Source organism: Anastrepha ludens, chromosome 6 (genome assembly GCF_028408465.1).
Source record: "Anastrepha ludens isolate Willacy chromosome 6, idAnaLude1.1, whole genome shotgun sequence".
Taxonomy (NCBI): Eukaryota; Metazoa; Arthropoda; class Insecta; order Diptera; family Tephritidae; genus Anastrepha; species Anastrepha ludens.
This window is the reverse complement of record NC_071502.1, coordinates 114,377,716-114,396,325: the sequence shown is the minus strand read 5'-3', so window position 1 is coordinate 114,396,325 and position 18,610 is coordinate 114,377,716. Positions and strand designations below refer to the sequence as shown.

Below are 18,610 nucleotides of genomic sequence, written 5' to 3'. Positions count from 1 at the left end.
TATGAAAGGAGAAAAAAAAAACCGACAATTAATGGTTAAAAAAATCGAAATTTTGAAAAAAAAAAATCCTTCGATCAGGCACGAGGTTTTTATGTTTGTCAAAAGTGATTAAGATACAGTGATCACCAGTTCAAAAAACATAGTTTTGAGATAAACACATTTAAAGTTTTGCTATCGATTCCGGAGCGTCCTTTGTTAATTGTTGAATAACTCGAAAAGTATTTGTCAGATTCACTTCAAATTCTCACATAATATTTTTAAGTTACTATACTTTAAGAAAAGGCAAACAAAAAATCCAATTTTTTTAAAATTCTGACTACCCCATTCAACTTTTTACTAAAAAAAAATTATTTTGAATGACGGAAATCTTTATTTTGACCCTTACGTGCTCCATTGCTTGTCTGTTTGTATGCTGTAGCTGTCTAGCTCACAAGTGTCAAATATGATTGCCGTAGGACGATATTTGCAAATATTATAAATCTTTCCATAATTGATTAATTTTGCGCCACCTGTCATTATACTTTAAAAAAAAGCATACTCAAATGCGAAAAGCTATCACGCCAAATGAAAAACTTTCTGCGACGTTCAGATTTCTTGCCTCAGGTTAAAGTTTTGATGGATTTTTCCCCATTCTGGTTTTGAATAATTCACTTTTTATTTGGCATAATGATGGCTAATTTTTGAAACACTATATAAATTCTTCTTAACAAACTTTATTAACACTTGTCATTTTTTCACTTACTCTTATCTCGGCGACGGTCAGTAAAAAAATAAAAAAAAAATGAGAAAATCCACACAACAAATCTGAGGTAAATGAAAATGTTCAATTTCTTTGGATTTGTGCATTTGTGCCCGCACTCCGCCATACACATTGGATTTTCTCCAACTGCAACAAATCGCTGGGGATTCTACCCTGTTTGTGGCCAGCTCTAGTCTGGCAGACCAGCGGTGTTCGACGCCTTTCGAATTTTCCATGGAAATGTGAAAATTTATAGTTGAAAGAGTTGTTTATATAGCACATTTACCTTCAAATGATTATCTATATAGCTAATAGCAGATTTTTTTTTTTTTGTTAATTGTTTAGGCATTCAAAACACAAAAAATATACAAAATAGATTTCCTACCAAGTTATGTAATGAGGGCAAAATCCAAACTGTTTAATAATTTAACGCAAATCGACAGTCCGCAATTTAATTTAGCGAATAGGATAAATTTTTAAATTTCATACTTACTATTTTTGTTTAAACGTAACCGCTACCAAAATATACTCACTCCTATTTTTTGGAGCAAAGCTGTACTTTAAGATACAACCACCAATTCAATCAACTTTGTCCACAAAGTCGTTTCGTTAGACGTGTCATTCCTCGCTTTGGCCATCCAACGCCGTCTAGGCACTGCCATCCAGCAACCCAACAACATTCTTTATCAACATCAACTTTGGAAGCGAATATCATGGGACACAGGAAGGCAGTAGTGGCAAGCAGTGCTAGAGGCGAGTGTGCCAAAGCTTTTGGTATTTACAATGTAAATGGATGAGCAAGCTAACTGTCTTAGGTGGGTAGATATGTGTGTACGAGTACATAAGTACGTACAGACATGGGTAGGTAGGTAGATGATCGCGGGCATGCCCCAAACAACAAATGGCAGGCAATGTCTTATATTGTACACGTTGCCTTGTAGTCGTACTTAAAACACGTAGTTACAAAACTCGTGTGTATGAGTATGGCAAGAGATTTTAATGATGTTTCAGCAGTTCGCCTAACACTTCTACTGCAGTTATAGAGAAAAAGATGAAGACCCACACACTTTTGTACACACCCAGTGACGAGGCAGGTCAGTGTCTAATAGCCACGTCTAGAATTTCTTCTTTTTATGGTCGTTGAATTATTGCTACTAACCGTTAAATGTTTGAGCGATTAAAGACGCAAACTGTATGCGAGGAAAAATATAAATTAATAGTCGCTGCAATGAAGGCAAGAAAACCGACAATTTCAGAGATTAAAAATTTGTGTCAACCACCAGCGAGGCAGTGAAACAGTGAGACAGACGGCTGGTGGCTAGAGGAAGAGTAGCTTAAGACACTGGTGTTGGCAAAAAAAATTAGGCTAGATTAAAAGGTGACAGGCTTGCAAGCAGTAAGACTGACAGTTAGGCGAATTGCCAACTACTGGTTTGACTGATAACATAGTTGCTGGTTAATTGCAGTTTCTAGTGATCGATAGAACAGAATGAGCCAAATTAAATCTATTTGAATTAAAGTTATATTCAAAAGATATTGGGTAACATGCTGAGAGATAGAAACTGCGAAAAACAAGAGCTTTTGGGCCCCAATATCACGATCATAGCTCTCATGCTGAACAGTACCCAAGGTGACTTCAGAATACAAATCCACATTAGGTCTAATTGCCGATTCTACGTTACCGGAATGACTCGGATTATTCCCGACCAAGGGCTGCCACCCCAGTTCACTAGCCCTGTCTAGTGCACTGTACCTTACCCGTTATCGATTTTATTGTGCCAAAATAGGAAATAGATCTAAGGAATTTTTTCCAATTTTTGTAAAATAAAATACTGCACTTTCGAAAACAAAAAAGGAAAATAGTCAAAGCTGGTCAAAATGTGGATGTGCCATCATTAATCGACGGCTATGTATATATTGTATAACTGTATTTATCCATGCATCCTATACAACAGCAAAATCTACTGGAGAAAGAAAATAAAATACTTTTCACGCCAAATAATCCCTTAAAAATACTTGATATAGCTTAATTCCAAAATGCTAGCAAAAAAAGTCAAAATGCTAGCATTAAACAGAATCTAAAATTAATGCATTGAAACAAAAAATAAACAACAAAAACATTAGAAAGGCATGAAAAATGAAGTCAATTATTACAACCACACAGAAAAATTGTTTAAGGCAAAAGGTAAAGAGTGAAAAGTAAACAAGCAAACGCAACGCTGACAAAAGACGCCCGAAACGTTGCTACTTGGATAATTCGTTTGATTGATGAACTAATGACAGGCAGGTTAAGAGAGAAAGTTGCTGTGAACAGAAAATATCTCAAAATTATTATACGCACATTTAACTAGTAGAATAAATATGGACAGCCAAGTAGAAACACAAAAAAAAAATGGAATACAAATACGCGCCTGGATTGAAGAAGCCCATCATGAGACAACAATGCAAAGAAGGGGAAAACGAGCAAACAGAAAAGGGTATGGCAAAAAAAATTAAATTAAAAGAAAACTTAACAAACCTACAGCGAATATATTAGATACGTATAACAATAATCTACTTAATACATTGTAAACATTTATAGATAATAAAATTAAAAATAGATAAGGATTCGCTATCGAAAATTTCGTTGTTTACCGAATTTAGAGTCGAATGCAATTTTGCTTTCGATCGTGTAGCGTATTGTGGGAAAACTTGTTAAAGTGTAAGTTGTTTGCGAATATTTATGGTTTTATAGTAACCAAATAATAAATATATACTAATTTTGTTAATTTTATGCAGGTCGAAAGTCGTGGGTACCAAACAACAATTAGAAATGCGAATCCACAATTCGCAAAAGGGATTTGCACCAAAGCTCAAGCAGCAAAAAAATGGGAGGAATTTACTACGGAGCTGAATTGCTTGGGACCACCAGTGAGAACGGCATCAAAATGGGTTAAGCTTAATAATGGTTTTTTGTTTTTTGTGATGTTTATAGAAATACAGTGCACTCGCGGTAACTCGAATAGCCGCTAAGTCGAACGACGTGCTATTGACTTCTTTGTAACTCGAACAATAAGAAAGCGCTATAACTCGAACAAAAAAACAAATTTATTTGTACACACATTCTTTTCAAACATGTACATTTTGTACATAGATACATATGTAATAGTATATGTATATAAATTATATGTATACTAGTGTATTGTCCATATGAATATTTCGGCGTTAATATCCCGTTAGTTTTCTGGGAACAACATCTTGCATTGACCAAATTGCTTTAAATTTGTCATTTGTAGTGTATCAGTGCACGTGAGTAATGGATTGTAAAAGGTTGAAGTGTTTAACATTAAAAGAGAGGGCTGAAGTCCTTAACAAAATTAAACGTGGACGTAGTGTTACTTCTCTAGCGAAGGAATATGGGGTAGCCAAGTCCACCATAAGTCTTATAAAAAAGAAAGATAAGGCAATTTATGGCTTGCACTAACGCTACCGGCAACCATAAGCTTAAACTTCTCGTTATTGACAAAGCAAGAAATCCTCGTGTTTTCAAAAATTTTAACTGTCCGGTGGAGTACAAAAATTCCAAATCAGCCTGGATGACTTCGGCGATTTTCAAAGACTGGTTTCATAATTCGTTCGTGCCGCAGGTAAAATCCAGATTCATTAAAACAATTTTTTTAACCAAGTTAAATGACTTAAATATTTAGGTAAGAAAATATTTGAAAGATGGGGGACTACCTGAGAAGGCTCTTCTTCTAATTGATAATGCCCCATCACATCCCAACGAAATCGAATTAAAGTCCGAGGATGGTTTAATTTTAACTATGTTTATGCCGCCGAATGTGACACCATTGATCCAGCCAATGGACCAAAATGTGATTCGTATAACGAAACTATACTACAGAAATTTTCTACTGGCTTCCATTTTCAACAATCGATCGAAAAATCGATATCGATGACTGTTTTTTTAACATAGCACACTCAATTGATAAGTCGAACAAATTCGATAAATCGAACAGCGCCTGTTTTAATTAGTTCGAGTTATCGCGAGTGCACTGTACATTTTTATTTTCCCTTGGTAGGTATGAGCTGAAATACGTAGAGGAACTGAAATACATATTTTTATCGAATGACGAAGAATTGAATAAAGAATGTATAACAAAAATAAAACAGAAACTGTGGCGTAAAGGTTTCTGTTTAAGGGGGGAAGCTGGTCTAGAATTTTGAAAAAATCTAAAAAATTTTTTTGTCTTAAAAGGTGCTTTAGGGTCTTAGAAATAATATACCAAATGAGGGATGCCAGCAAAAATGTCTAAATGCCCAAATTTTTCATTCGACGGCAGTGACTCGCAGGTATGCCCCGAACGCTACTTACAACTTTAAACGCGTTTTTCTCGAAATCACTTTTTTTAAACTGGCCGAAGACATAACTCGAACAAATCTTTACCGATTCTTACGAAATTTTGACAATACATTCGAAATACCTTTCTCCGGAGACGTACGTAGGATTTTTTATTTATATTACATAGTTTTTTTTTTAATCAACAATTTTATGTCGTTCTTTATAGTGAAAATTGTAACTTTTTGTTCAAACGTGCACCATTTCGCGAAAAAACAAAATATCGAAAAAATCCTACGTACGTCTCTTTCTGTTGTTATATAGAAACTAAAAAAATTTTATTTTTTGATCCAGGACAAAAATTAAGGAGTTTACGTCTTCGGCAATGGACCCACTAGAAAAAAAGGCGCCTTAGGAGAACTGCTGGACAACGGCCATTTTGAAATTAATTCAGACGAAAAATTTTGTATTTGTACCATGAAAGCTATATTATTAAACCTATTTCACAGATTTTCGATAGATTCCTTTGTTGAGTCAAAATAAATTCATAAAATATGCCCATTTTTTGCGCTCTAGACCAGCTTCCCCCCTTAATACTTTTTAGATTTTTCTATAATATTCTCAAAATTTCATTTCTTATGTTTTCTACTTCTCCGTTATTTGACTCCACTTCAATATCTTCAGCATCATCGTACACAGTGGGTTGAGCAAGTCCTAGCATACCTTCATTACCAATACTCAATTGGTACGATCCCTGAGCACAAAATCGGAGAACTGTGGCTAGCTTTAGCATATTTGGAATGGATTTGGCTCGGGTGCACTGCTGCAACTGGTTTTCTGTGCTGGGCAGTAGGTTAATAAACGCCTCTTTAGATAATCTAAAGTTCTTTAAAAATCTGTAAGGAAATTTCTGTAATATTAAGTACGTCAACACATTTTGAAAATTCTAAACATACTCAGTGGAAGCCATTTCTAGGGGGTTGGATGCGCCCCTCCACTGTTTTCTACTTCTAGCTAGTTCCACTAATCTTTCATCGTCCGATGAATAGTCGAACCACAACTCCGTTGTACTTATTTTCACAAAAAATACTTTTTTTAACTTTTAAAAATGTTGTTAGCAAAGAATTTCAACACAATCGGTTGTTCTTTTATTTTGATTTGCTGTATCAGCTGAGAAAAAATTATCTATTGTAAATGCGTCGAGCGATCGAAATTCACAATAGTCATATTCTTCAACGAATGAGCGCCATAATACCAAATGAAAATTCGTTCGATCAGCACTTTCGACTACAGTCGAAGATCGAATGTTGCTCATAATAAGGGCCTTTAATTCTCACTAAAATTAGTAGTTTATTCTTCAGCAGTATTAATTGGAAACGTAGAGAGCTTAATTTTAAAATAACGTAAAAAAAAGATAGAAAAATTCCAAAGTTATGTTTCACTTCCTTTGCGTTTTCAAACATTGTTAAACAATCAATTAAATTTGTTAGCATAATAAATAAAATAAAAATAGAAAAGTGGAAGAGATAACCGGTAAAAAAATTGCAAAGTGAGAAAATAGCCAATAAAATAGTCAAAAATTGAGTAAAAAAAATTGATCAAAAAATGTATAGACACTCTGACTAATTGCAAGTAGGTCCAGCAGAATAAGTAAGAGAATGAAAGAGCGAGGAATGCAAACTAACAATAGATAGAAGTAGGAGAGCCGGTTTGAGTGGCCTCACTCCAGACCAAAAATGTCGTTGGGGAATAAAATTAAGAAAAATATATACCAAACCTCAAGTATGAATGAGCTGTATACATATGTACATAATACATACATGTGTATTAATATATGTATGTACATCTATGTATATAGTACATACATATATACAACGGTGCGTTTAATGAATGCGTTAAATAGTACTTAATTACGTAATACAACATATTTTTGGGCGGGGTAAAATATAATTAGTACAAGTGAAAAAAATGCAAAGAGGTGAGTTGAGCTGAGAGCGCAACTGATATCACCACTGATACTGTTGCTAAATACACACTGAGCAAATGTGGGTAAGATAATGTGGTTTGAAAAAAGCAAAAACAAAAATAATATAAAAATCCGCAAAGTGCTAAACAAATAATACACACTTTACTCAGGCAAATGAAATATTGCGCAAGTCGGTCGCGAAGGTAGAAATGAGGAAGAGACAAACAAACATGTGGTTTCTGGTCCGTAAACGTAGCAGCGGTATGAGTAACGACCAACACCTACTAAATCTATGGAGATACAATGAATCATATAAAACTAAGACACAATGTGGCGCTTTCTATTTCTCGATATAAAAAATATTAAAGTAATTAAACTTCAAACTTAAATTAAGACAAGGGGAGCTTTATATACATAACTGTAACATTTGTTTTTACAACACACTTTAGCATTATTCAAACTATTGTTCCATCTACATACACACATGAATTCACTATATCTTGTGAATACCCGTTCGATAACAATAGGAACGAGGAAACTAAAGGGATATATGTACATCATACATTATCCGTACGATGTAAGCATATCAACTCAAAAATCAACACTCCAGTAGATTTCGGCGTGTACTCTATACTTTTACAAAAACAACAATAACTGATAAAGTCCCGAGCTCACGCATAGAAATACACGGATTCATGTTTCGCCAAGGAATGTTGTTGTTGTAAAAGCATACTTTTTTTTTTTGAGAATACTATCGAGAACTAACACTTCAGTGGTATTCCTCAAAAATTTCTGAGGGATGCTTTCTGCTGTTACAACCCGACACAGATATGTAAATGTCACCTTATAAATTGTGGTTAAGAGGAATATAAATAATTATTTGTAAGTACAGTGCACTCGCGGTAACTCGAATAGCCGCTAAGTCGAACGACGTGCTAACTCGAACACATTTTTTTCCCTATTGACTAGTTTGTAACTCGAACAATATTAAAGCGCTATAACTCGAACAAAAAAACAAATTTATTTGTACACACATTCTTTTCAAACATGTACATTTTGTACATACATACATATGTAATAGTATATGTATATAAATTATATGTATACTAGTGTATTGTCCATATGAATATTTCGACGTTAATATCCCGTTAGTTTTCTGGGAACAACATCTTGCATTGACCAAATTGCTTTAAATTTGTCATTTGTAGTGTATCAGTGCATGTGAGTAATGGATCGTAAAAGGTTGAAGTGTTTAACATTAAAAGAGAGGGCGGAAGTCCTTAACAAAATTAAACGTGGATGTAGTGTTACTTCTCTAGCGAAGGAATATGGGGTAGCCAAGTCCACCATAAGTCTTATAAAAAAGAAAGACAAGGCAATTTTAAAAGCAGTAAACAACACGTTTTTGGGTCCTGGGAAGAGGAGAACTTTAAAAGCTTCTGAGTTTCCTAAAATGAAAGCCGCTTTATACAAATGGTTTCTGTCCCAAAGAAAAAAGAATTACCCAATAAGTGGACTCATCTTGAAAGAACATAACATGAAAAACATAATTTACAGGTCGAATTTACGCTTTATGATGTTAACAAATGGAATGATGGTGCCGAATTTACCGACACAGAAGTAATAATTGAAACTAGTGATTCTGAGTCTGAGTTTAACAACACAACTGAGACATGTGAGCGGATTTCATCTGAGGAGGCAGTTAGCTCTATCAATAAGGTAATTCAGTGGGCCACAACTGAACAAGTAAGCCCCGCAAAGGTTAACACTCTTCAATTGCTGCGTGAAAAAGTCATATTCAACATTGCTGCAGGCAAGAAAAGACAAACACACATTACAACTTTCTTTTCGGCCTAACTTTTCTGTTAAAGCTGACTTTTTTTGTGTAACTGACACAAAGACTGCCAAATATTTGATGAAAAATATTGAAACGAATTAATTATTTTAAACATATTCATGTTCATATCCATATGTAAATAAATAAATAAATTTAATTGAAAAAAATCGATATCGATGACTGTTTTTTTAACATAGCACACTCAATTGATAAGTCGAACAAATTCGATAAATCGAACAGCGCCTGTTTTAATTAGTTCGAGTTATCGCGAGTGCACTGTATTATCATTACACTAATTTTTAAAATAAAAAAAAAATGTAATTTGTTTTTTGCATTCACTTCACACGCTTATATGTGCAACTACGTACACATATATGTAGTATGTATGTATGCACATATTGCAATACTTGTGGCCGTCCCGCCAGCCGGCCGGTTTTCTTTCTTATTGCTGCTTACAATATTTGACGTACTATCGACGTGCTATCAACACTTGGCGATAAGATAGCGAGCGAATTTCGTGCGATCTTGATAAGATGTAGAATTTTTAATGCTAATAACTACCTTTTAAAAAAATACATTATTTTAGAATTTTCATAGAAAAAGTGAATTTCACATTTTAAATATTTTTTCACAAATACCTACAGCTCTGATGGCAACATTAACAGTTCAAGTCAGCTGTATACATATATTTTTCTTTTTTAGAAACAAGCAACAGTTCTTTGTTTATTTGTTTTTGTGCGTTTGATTTGCCTTACAAATGTAATAGAATAGTTAGGCACTACACTAAGTGCATCTGAACAAAATATTGATGTCGGCACTGGTTGGCGATTTATCTATCTCAACCTGCCTCACGCCCTGCTGTGGTTTTCGTAGTAGGCGCCATTGGGACGCCGAATGTGTTTAGTGCAGTGACCACTGCAACCGCGAGTCGGCATTTTAGTGATAGTGTTAGTTTCGGTGTCGCGTGCCTCGCTTTGTAGGTTTGACCCAGATTTCCAACATCTCTTATGACTTTGCTTTATGGTGTTTTTTACGCATTTACACACATGCGCTCACAACAATAACAAAGTGTGTCTACCAAACTGCCGAGTGCAAATCAGCAAACAAGTTGTTTTTTATTTCATGTTTTACAATAAGTACATTGCAAACTGAATAATGGTCATGCAAATCAAATGGATTGTTGCTGAAACAACATTATAAACATTAGAATTGCCGGTTAAAGTCTAACTTAGTTAGTTAAAGTCCTAACTACCCAAATACAAATAAAGCTTCTTAAGCTTTAAAGAGCCGGAGGAACGATCCTTTGGCTTACTAAAACTACAATTCTTATACATATTGGTTTCAAAATAGCCGATGCAAAACATTTTGCAATTTTGTCTTGCTTCTAGTAATCATTATTTCCTTTTAAATACTCTGCCTTATCGTTAATGATGTTAAAACAAATGGTTAAAATTCATTTTCGCACTATTATACTCTTTGATTATTTTAAAAAAATTTAACACCACTGTCAAAATATCGTACCACTGTTCTTTTCATGTTATTATATCCAGACATTCTGATGTAGACTTTTGCACACAATGGCTCTTATTTCTTATCATCTGTTTTTGCAGCAACTTAAAAATAGGTACTTTCAATTTATCGTTTCCTTTCAAAGTGCATGGCCGCCCACGCTGAGCTACCCACCAGGTCTACCACTTTCTCGCCGACGACTTTGATGGCATGACGTTGCAATTATTAAACCAATTGCAATAACAAAAACAGTAAAAATATAACGGCGGATGCAGCATACCGAGTAGAAAGGTGACGACACAAATTTATACAGGGTGATGAACAGGAAAATGCATACATACATAGCTAAAGTTACGTAATGCATTGGTTCTGATTAATTTATTACTTTCATTGTGGACATTGTGATCATTTCATTCGTGGGAAATCGAATAAAACATTTGTTTTTTAACCTTCCGCTATACATGTTTCCTATTTTACAGGTAAAACAAAAACCAAATAGCACGTATTTGACGTCAAAACGGAATCGAAAAATGACCAAACCCAAAAAAATAGGAATAGCGGCAGCAAGTAGAAACAGTTGATGATGACATTCGTTAGTATATCTTTGCTGTGCTACACACTCTCAGTACAACACACAATTACAACAACAATAACTGGAAAGAAAGAGCTTAATAATAAACAGCAATAGAGCACATGAGAAAACGAACGAATGGCGAACGCCGAAAGCAATGTCAACAACAAAAACAAGCAAAGCCGCAATTTATTCGATGCGGTATGGCATTACCCGAAATTGGGGCTGTGTAGGGCGGTAGTGTATAGCAAATTTAAGAAAATATGACGTCATTTTACGCTAGCGTGCTACCAGCGTATTACTGAACTAGAGAAATATAAGCTTAGAATAGTTTTTCGTAGAGTAAACTTCATTGCGTATTTGAAAACATTGAATACAATTTCTTTATCTTTAAAAACTAGTGGACTGGGTTTAAAATAAAGTAATTAGCAGATTTTCTTAAAATAACTTTTCTTATACATACAAAAAAGAAAAAACCGACTAGTTCCAAGGCAGATAAACAGGTAGTGGCAGTAGAGCACTGTATTTTGTTTTTGCTTTTACATCCTAGAATGATAAAATTTACAAACAAATAATGACAGTTTAGAGTAATCTAAACAAAATTTGACATTTAAGAGACCAAATGAATAGAAAAAAAATCTATTCAACTGATCTACTGATACTTCCCAAGACGAATTAATTAAAGAGTCGTTGGCAACACAGCCTCTCTCTTTTGAGGGACTACCAAAAAAGTAATTAAAATGGGTAGAATAGTCGCAATGATAATTCTTATGAGAGCACAGTAAAATTCAATCACATATTGTTAAATACATTTGTTTAATGTGAGTTGCCTAGTTCCCGAAATTTGCGATAAAGTTTGAATCTAGTTTTTTTAAATAAAATGAAATAAAAAAACCTCATTCATAAATCGTACAACTCCTTTATTTTCAAGCAATTATTTTTTGTTGCCGACCCAACCCTAACAGTATGATCAAATTAAAATCCCGATGAAATGTATGCTTACCCATTTGCTAAATTTTTCATATTCCCCTTTAAGCACGATTCTCACTTACCGTTTTATTGCGTGATCCGCGTTCGCTCTCTCTCACACCTTTTTCCCCTTTCACAAGTGCGTGTGCTCTCTATTGTTGTAGTCTTCTTTTTACGAATTCTCTTATTATAGCTATTTATTTTCTTTTTGTTCTGCTCTCAAACTCAACCCGTTCTTCGACCGAAAGAAGTAAAAAATTTAATTTATTATAATTTCTTATTATCTTCTCAAATAAATTGTTTTATAAACTTGAAATTTTCACACACACAAATAAGCACATCAAATTTTTCACTTTTTCTGTTGCTTTAGCTGCCGTCGTTGTCGTCCGCTGCTAATTTTTCTCTTAAAATACGGAATATATTTGCGCGGAACGACAGTCAATTTTCTTATAGAATGTTTTTTTTTATTTTTGAATGACGCTGTCACAATTTCGCACAAATTAACACTAGATAGAATCAGATTAATTTTTTCTATTAATTATAAATCAACCACAGGCGCGCCTAATTTATATTTAAATTAATATTTTGCCCCAGCTAATAAATCCAATTGGGGAATTTGGCGTCTACCACTGAAACAAACTGACCGCTACGTCCGAACATGCACTCACAAGCGAATAGAGCAACCAGAATACCAGAATTAAATGATAAAACGACTGCGTCTACGTGTGCCTTTGCGTACGAATTCACTCAACTCACAAGCCAATCAACGCGACACAAGACGGCCAAAAGAAAAGGGGAATAAAGGGAATTTTCCATTTGGAAAATAAAAGAAAAAGTGAATATGTTTTCGCATTAAACGAATAAAAGAAAATGAAAGCAAGATTTAAAAACGAGAAAATAAGAGTAAATGGTATAATATATGTGATACAACATATATATGATTTTTATTCGAAATACTCTATTAACAGTTTTGATTTCAGAAATCTTTTTATTCAACTGTCCGAAAATTATAAACGGCATCTTTGCGGACGCCAATAGCACGCGCAATACAAAAACACTTTTTTATGGCTTTTTTTTTTTTAATAAAATTTCCCTCTGTATTTAAAATAGGGAAATTTCTATAAGGCAACAGAAAAAAGTGGCGGAGCATACGCCCAATTGAGGTAGAGTAATCTGTAATTAAAATATTTATTGGAATGACCACTAGATATGGATGTATGCAAATGCTCATTTTAAAAGCAGAGAGCTATACTACATGAACGATAATATAAATTATATGTAAGTTATCGGCACGATTAAATTATTATGTCATTGCTGACATTTTAGTCACAAACGAAGTTCAATAGAGAGCAAAATGCCAGATAACATTTAATGATCATAGTGGGCTTTCGCCGGTTTTTAATTCAACACAAGCGCATAGTATTTGCTATAAAAAATAGATATCACGAGCACCGTCTACCGATGATAATCGATTTTTTAATTCTCGTTCTTGCTAATATTCTCAAACCAATTTTCACTTTCAATCGCGGCGCACAACATTTTTTCTACGCAACTACTTTCCCCTTCAGACTGTTTTCTATATACCAACTAGCCGAACACACACATCGTTAATTCAAGTTTTTTTCGCCGATTTAAAATGAAAAGAATATTTAGATTTTGCCTAATTTATTATAAATTATAAACAGACTTATTAAAGCCTTACAACAATTCTCGACGTTCGTTTTCTTTGAGCTATTCCAGCGCAAACACTCAAACATTCGAGTCGACGACGTTCGTTCGATTCCGCTTTTGCTTCTGTTCTGCTGTTCTGCTCTTCTGATTCGCCTAAAATTTCCTACCTTTCGATTTTCCAATTGCATTCGCGTCACTTTTCCGGTGCCACTTCCCTATAGGTAAAAATGCGTACACACTATATGCAAATCGGTTGATTTTGGTTCACTCATTCTGATCAGAAAATAATCGAGATGATGTCATTTTGAAGTTTGCTGGAGAAATAACGGGATGTTGTGATACAAGCAGGGTTGCAATTGAATAAATAAAATACCAAATTTAAAAATAAGTCAAAGAAGTCTCAAGTAAATTGAAAGAATGAAAATTTATTTTTTACAGTTCTTTTTCACTATTGCGCTTCGTGAACTTTTTTTCAGAATCGAGTTTTCTTGATGTTGCTGTTGCAACATCATAAAGTTTCTCCATATACGTTGTGGGAATGATGCTGAACCGACAGTTTTTGGCCGGATATAAGGCTGAGGCTTAACGTCGTATGACTTGTTCAAAATTATCTTGAAGCTTCACACAGTAATGCAAACCAGCCAAGACGACAGGGAGGGGGATCGGGGACTTTTTACCCCGGGCCCGAAGTTCTCAAAGGGGCCCGGACTCGAGAGTAATTCGAATTATATGAATTAGACATAATTGGAAAGGGCCGCATTTGCAATTTTCCCCCGGGGCCCGGATATGCTCTCTACGGCCCTGATGCTAACACACTCTAATTGACCATCAGTGTAGAAGCATATTTTCTACTTAATTGTATTAACTGAGCATATCTTTGACAAGTAACACTCATATCAACTGTTCTCTCGGCATCTTGAAAATGAAACTGAAACTTTGAAACTTTCCTTGTGGTTGCTAATTTCTAGTGAGAAATAACACTGCCTACTCTTTGGCGCTTGTTTGTTGGTGCAAACTTGTAGGAAATATAGTTTTGGTGCCTATTTTTTGGCGTTATATTTCCTTGGTGCGTACCGTTTGGGGCGTGTTTTAGTCCCAATTTTTTTGGCGTTTTTTGGTGCCTACTTTTTGGCGGTTATTTCCTTTTCCTGGCTAGTGCTTGTGCGTACTATAAAGTGCTATCCATTCCGGTGTCGGATTTATTGGTTGTTGTTGTTGTTGTTGTTTTAACAGCATAGTTAGCCCTGTCAATGTAGGTATATCATCTGTCGTCTTCGTCTAGCTCATCTAGGGGTAGGCCCAGGAAACATGCTGTTTCGACGGGTTGGGTCCAGAGGGAGAGGGGGGTTAGATGAGTCTGATTAAGGGGGCATGTGAAGAGGTGGTTAGTGTCGTGCGGGGTACCTTCACATGCCGGACATGTGTTTGGTATGTCAGGGTCAATTCTGGATAAGTAGGAGTTTAACCTGCTACAATATCCAGAACGCAATTGTGCCAATGTTACACGAGTCTCACGGGGAAGCTGGAGCTCTTCATCTGCAATGGGTGGTGGTTGGACTCCGATTACGGCATTCACGGGACGGGAGTTCATGAAGGTGGTAACGGACTCCCGGTGAATGTCGTTTATTGACTGTCTGAATACTGTCCGGTCCAGTAGGTCTCGGTCAGTTTTGTACTGGAGTTCGTCAGCGTAGTCGAGGAGGTGTCTCCTGACGTGCCTGGGAGGCGGCTCAGGCTCAAGCAGGTGTCTGCAGGGGTGAAACCTGCGGTAACACCCCAGCAGGAACTGCTTGCTGAGCAATTTGTTGTGCTCCGCGACTGGGAGCATTTGTGCCTCGTTGTGCAGGTGTTGTATGGGTGACATCAGGAGGCACCCGGTCGCTGTCTGAATGGCGGTATTCTGACATGTCTGAAGCTTTATCCACTGCGAATCACTAGTACCAGGCGACCAGACAGGCGTAGCATAGTTTAGAACCGGCCGGCCAATTGCCTTAAATGTCGAAAGCAACAGTTCTTTGTCCTTGCCCCAAGTGCTGCCGGCCAGCGATTTGAGGACCTTGTTGCGATTTTGGACTTTAGTGGCAATTGCGGTTGTGTGCGCAGAGAAGGAGAGCAAGCTGTCAAAGGTTACACCCAAAATTTTGGGGTTATTCACAGTCGGAATTGGTGTGTCGTCGACTTTTACCTTAAGGGACAGCTTGACCTCCTTTGTCCAGGTGGTGAAAAGGGTCGCCGTGGACTTAGTGGGGGAAAGTTGGAGATTCCTCGCAGTGAAAAAGCGAGAAAGGTCGGTGAGGTAGTTGTTCACTTTGGAGCACAGGCCATCGATGTCATTGCCCGACGCCATTATCGTGCAGTCGTCAGCGTATGAGATCAGGGAAACTCCCGCTGGTGGTTGGGGGAGCTTCGAGATGTAGAAGTTAAAAAGCAAGGGTGAAAGGACACCACCCTGCGGTACGCCTTGCTTAATCTTCCTCTGCTTTGACATTTGATCTCGAAAAATCACTGACGAGTGCCGACCGCTCAGGTAGTTCGCGGACCACCTCTTCAGCCCTGGCGGGAGTGTCGACTGATAAATATCATCTAGTAGCGTGGAATGGCTGACTGTATCGAAAGCCTTCTTTAGGTCCAACGCTACTAGGACAGTCCTCTCGCAGGGGCGGTTTTGGTTAAGCCCGCGATTTATCTGGGCGTTTATGGCGGTGAGTGCCGTGGTGGTGCTGTGCACTCGTCGGAATCCGTGCTGATGTGGGGCTGGGGCCAGGTGGGTCGTGAAGAATGGGAGTAGGAGGGCTTCAAGTGTCTTCACTACTGGGGAAAGGAGAGTTATCGGCCGATAAGACTCCCCTTGGTTGGCGGGTTTCCCAGGTTTCAATAGTGGGACCACTCTCCCTGCTTTCCACTTGTCAGGGATGATGAGAGTGGCCAGAGACAAATTGAAGACCCTTGTGAGGTATCCTACTCCCAGGGGTCCCAGATGCTTCAGCATCAGCGCGTTAAGTCCGTCAGGGCCAATGGCTTTCGATGATTTCGACTTGTTGATGGCCCCCTGAACCTCATCACCGGAGAAAGTAAGTGGCGCACTGTCGTTCGTCAGTTTGTGCAGCCTTCTGGTAACACGACGTTTGGTTCTGTCGCCCGGAGGATGCAGTGTAAACAGCCGGCTAAAATAGCTCGCGCATCTCTTCGGGTCCGACGAAGTACAACCGTTGAAGGTGATAGCCACCTTGTCGTTGTGTTTCGTCGGGTTCGACAGGGACCTAACGGTGGACCAGAGCTTACTCACTCCGGAGGTGAGGTTACAAGTCTTCAGGTGCTCAACCCATTTAGTCCGCTTATGTTGATTTACCAGTTGCCGGATCTCCAAATTGAGATCCCTTATGCGGGGATCCCCGGGATTGGCCTGGCGTAGGTGGTCACGCTCGTTTGCTAAACTGGCTGCTTCTGCTGGGAAGTGGGGACGGATGTCCTTATAACATCCAGCTGGGATGAAGCGAGCCGCAGCAGCTGTGAGCACCTTGCGGAATGCGCGTTCGCCGACGCGCACATCAGTGGGGATGGGAAGAGCGGCGAAGGTGTCCTCGGTGAATTCCGTGAAGCCGGCCCAATTAGCTTTTATAAAGTTAAAATAGGACCGGTGATTCGCGGAAACGAAATCGGCAGGTCTCTCGATCGAGACGATAATGGGCAAGTGGTCTGATGCAAGCGATAGCATAGGTCGCCACGTTATGCTATTTATCAGACCCGCGCTAGCTATTGTTAGGTCAGGCGAGCTGCTACAATTGCCCACTACCCTGGTGGGGGCGTCGTCGTTCACTGTGCTGAATGTCGAGTCGTCTATCTGCTCTGCCAATTGCTGTCCCCTACGATCATTTGGCAGGCTTGAATGCCAAAGATCGTGATGCGCATTGAAGTCACCTACAACCAATCGGTTTTCACCTCTGATGAGCGCACCTATATCAGGGTGATATCCTGCCGGGCAGCAGGTGACAGGGGGTATGTATATATTAAAAATTTCGAGCTCGGAATCGCCTGACCGGACAGCTATGCCTTGACATTCTAAGGTGCTGTCCCTGGGGTCGATTCCTTCATCGATAAGACGATACTGCACAGTGTGGTGGACTATAAACGCTAGGTCACCACCGTTGTCTCGCTCGCGATCGTGTCTGTGCACGTTATAGCCATCCCTGGTGATCAGAGATGACCTAGCGTGCAACTTTGTTTCTTGGACCGCAGCTATCTTGATACTGTGCCGGTTCATAAAGTCGACTATCTCGTCGACCTTACTCGTAAGTCCGTTGCAGTTAAACTGGAGAAGCTTGAAGCTTCTCGGTGAGGTCAGTGTAATCCGGGGGGTGAGGGACGCGTGGGGTTGTCCACGTTGGACCTGCTGTGCAATCCACTGTGGTTGTTGCGGCCTGATAGTGGTGGGCGGCCGCTCCTCCGGGGGAGGTAGTGGGTGCAGAGCTCTGCAGCAGGGGGCAACGTAGGCAGTTGTCCACTCACGGGTGGTGCGCAGGCCGGAACATCTCCGAAAATGGCACCAGCCATTGCAGGAATTGCACTGGACTGGTACCAGATTCCGAGGTATTACGGTCTGACACACGGAACAGACTGTACGGGGGACCAGGAGCTGCTGGTTTGTCCCCGCACTGGGGTTGGAGCAGGAAGGGATAGGAGGGGTTAAAGGGGAGTTGTGTTGCTCCGATAGGCTCCTCACCGTGGAGGTGTGGGTTGTGGTGGCGGTTGGTAGTGCCGGCCTATCAGGGGGTGTGGTAGCCGTGGAGGCATCAGACGCCTGTTGGCGGGAGCAACACGTGGCCACATACCGTGTGGACCACTCCCTGTGCGACTTAAGGCCTGAGCAGGTCTTAAGGTGGCTCCACCCGTTGCACTTATTGCACCTAACCGAGGTGGAGTTCGGGTGGAGCCGTTGATGGCAGACGCAGCAGTAGAATACCTCTGGCCCAGGGTTGGATTCGACTCCAGCCCTGAGGAGAAGTATTTGGAGCAGGTTAGCTGCGGGAGTT

At 38.5% G+C, this 18,610-nt stretch overlaps 1 protein-coding gene across 12 annotated transcripts in view; it reads right to left on the bottom strand.

Moving 5' to 3' along the window:
• LOC128868905 (protein hu-li tai shao) overlaps positions 1–13,840 on the bottom strand; it is a 119,075-nt gene extending 105,235 nt beyond the window's left edge. For 6 of the 12 annotated variants that reach the window (XM_054111499.1, XM_054111498.1, XM_054111501.1 and 3 more), the window contains exon 1: positions 11,993–12,547. The gene's annotated coding sequence lies outside the window, so the exon portion shown is untranslated. The other 6 variants (XM_054111493.1, XM_054111490.1, XM_054111489.1 and 3 more) reach the window with 6 other exon arrangements.
• Between the last annotated feature and the right edge of the window lie 4,770 nt (positions 13,841–18,610).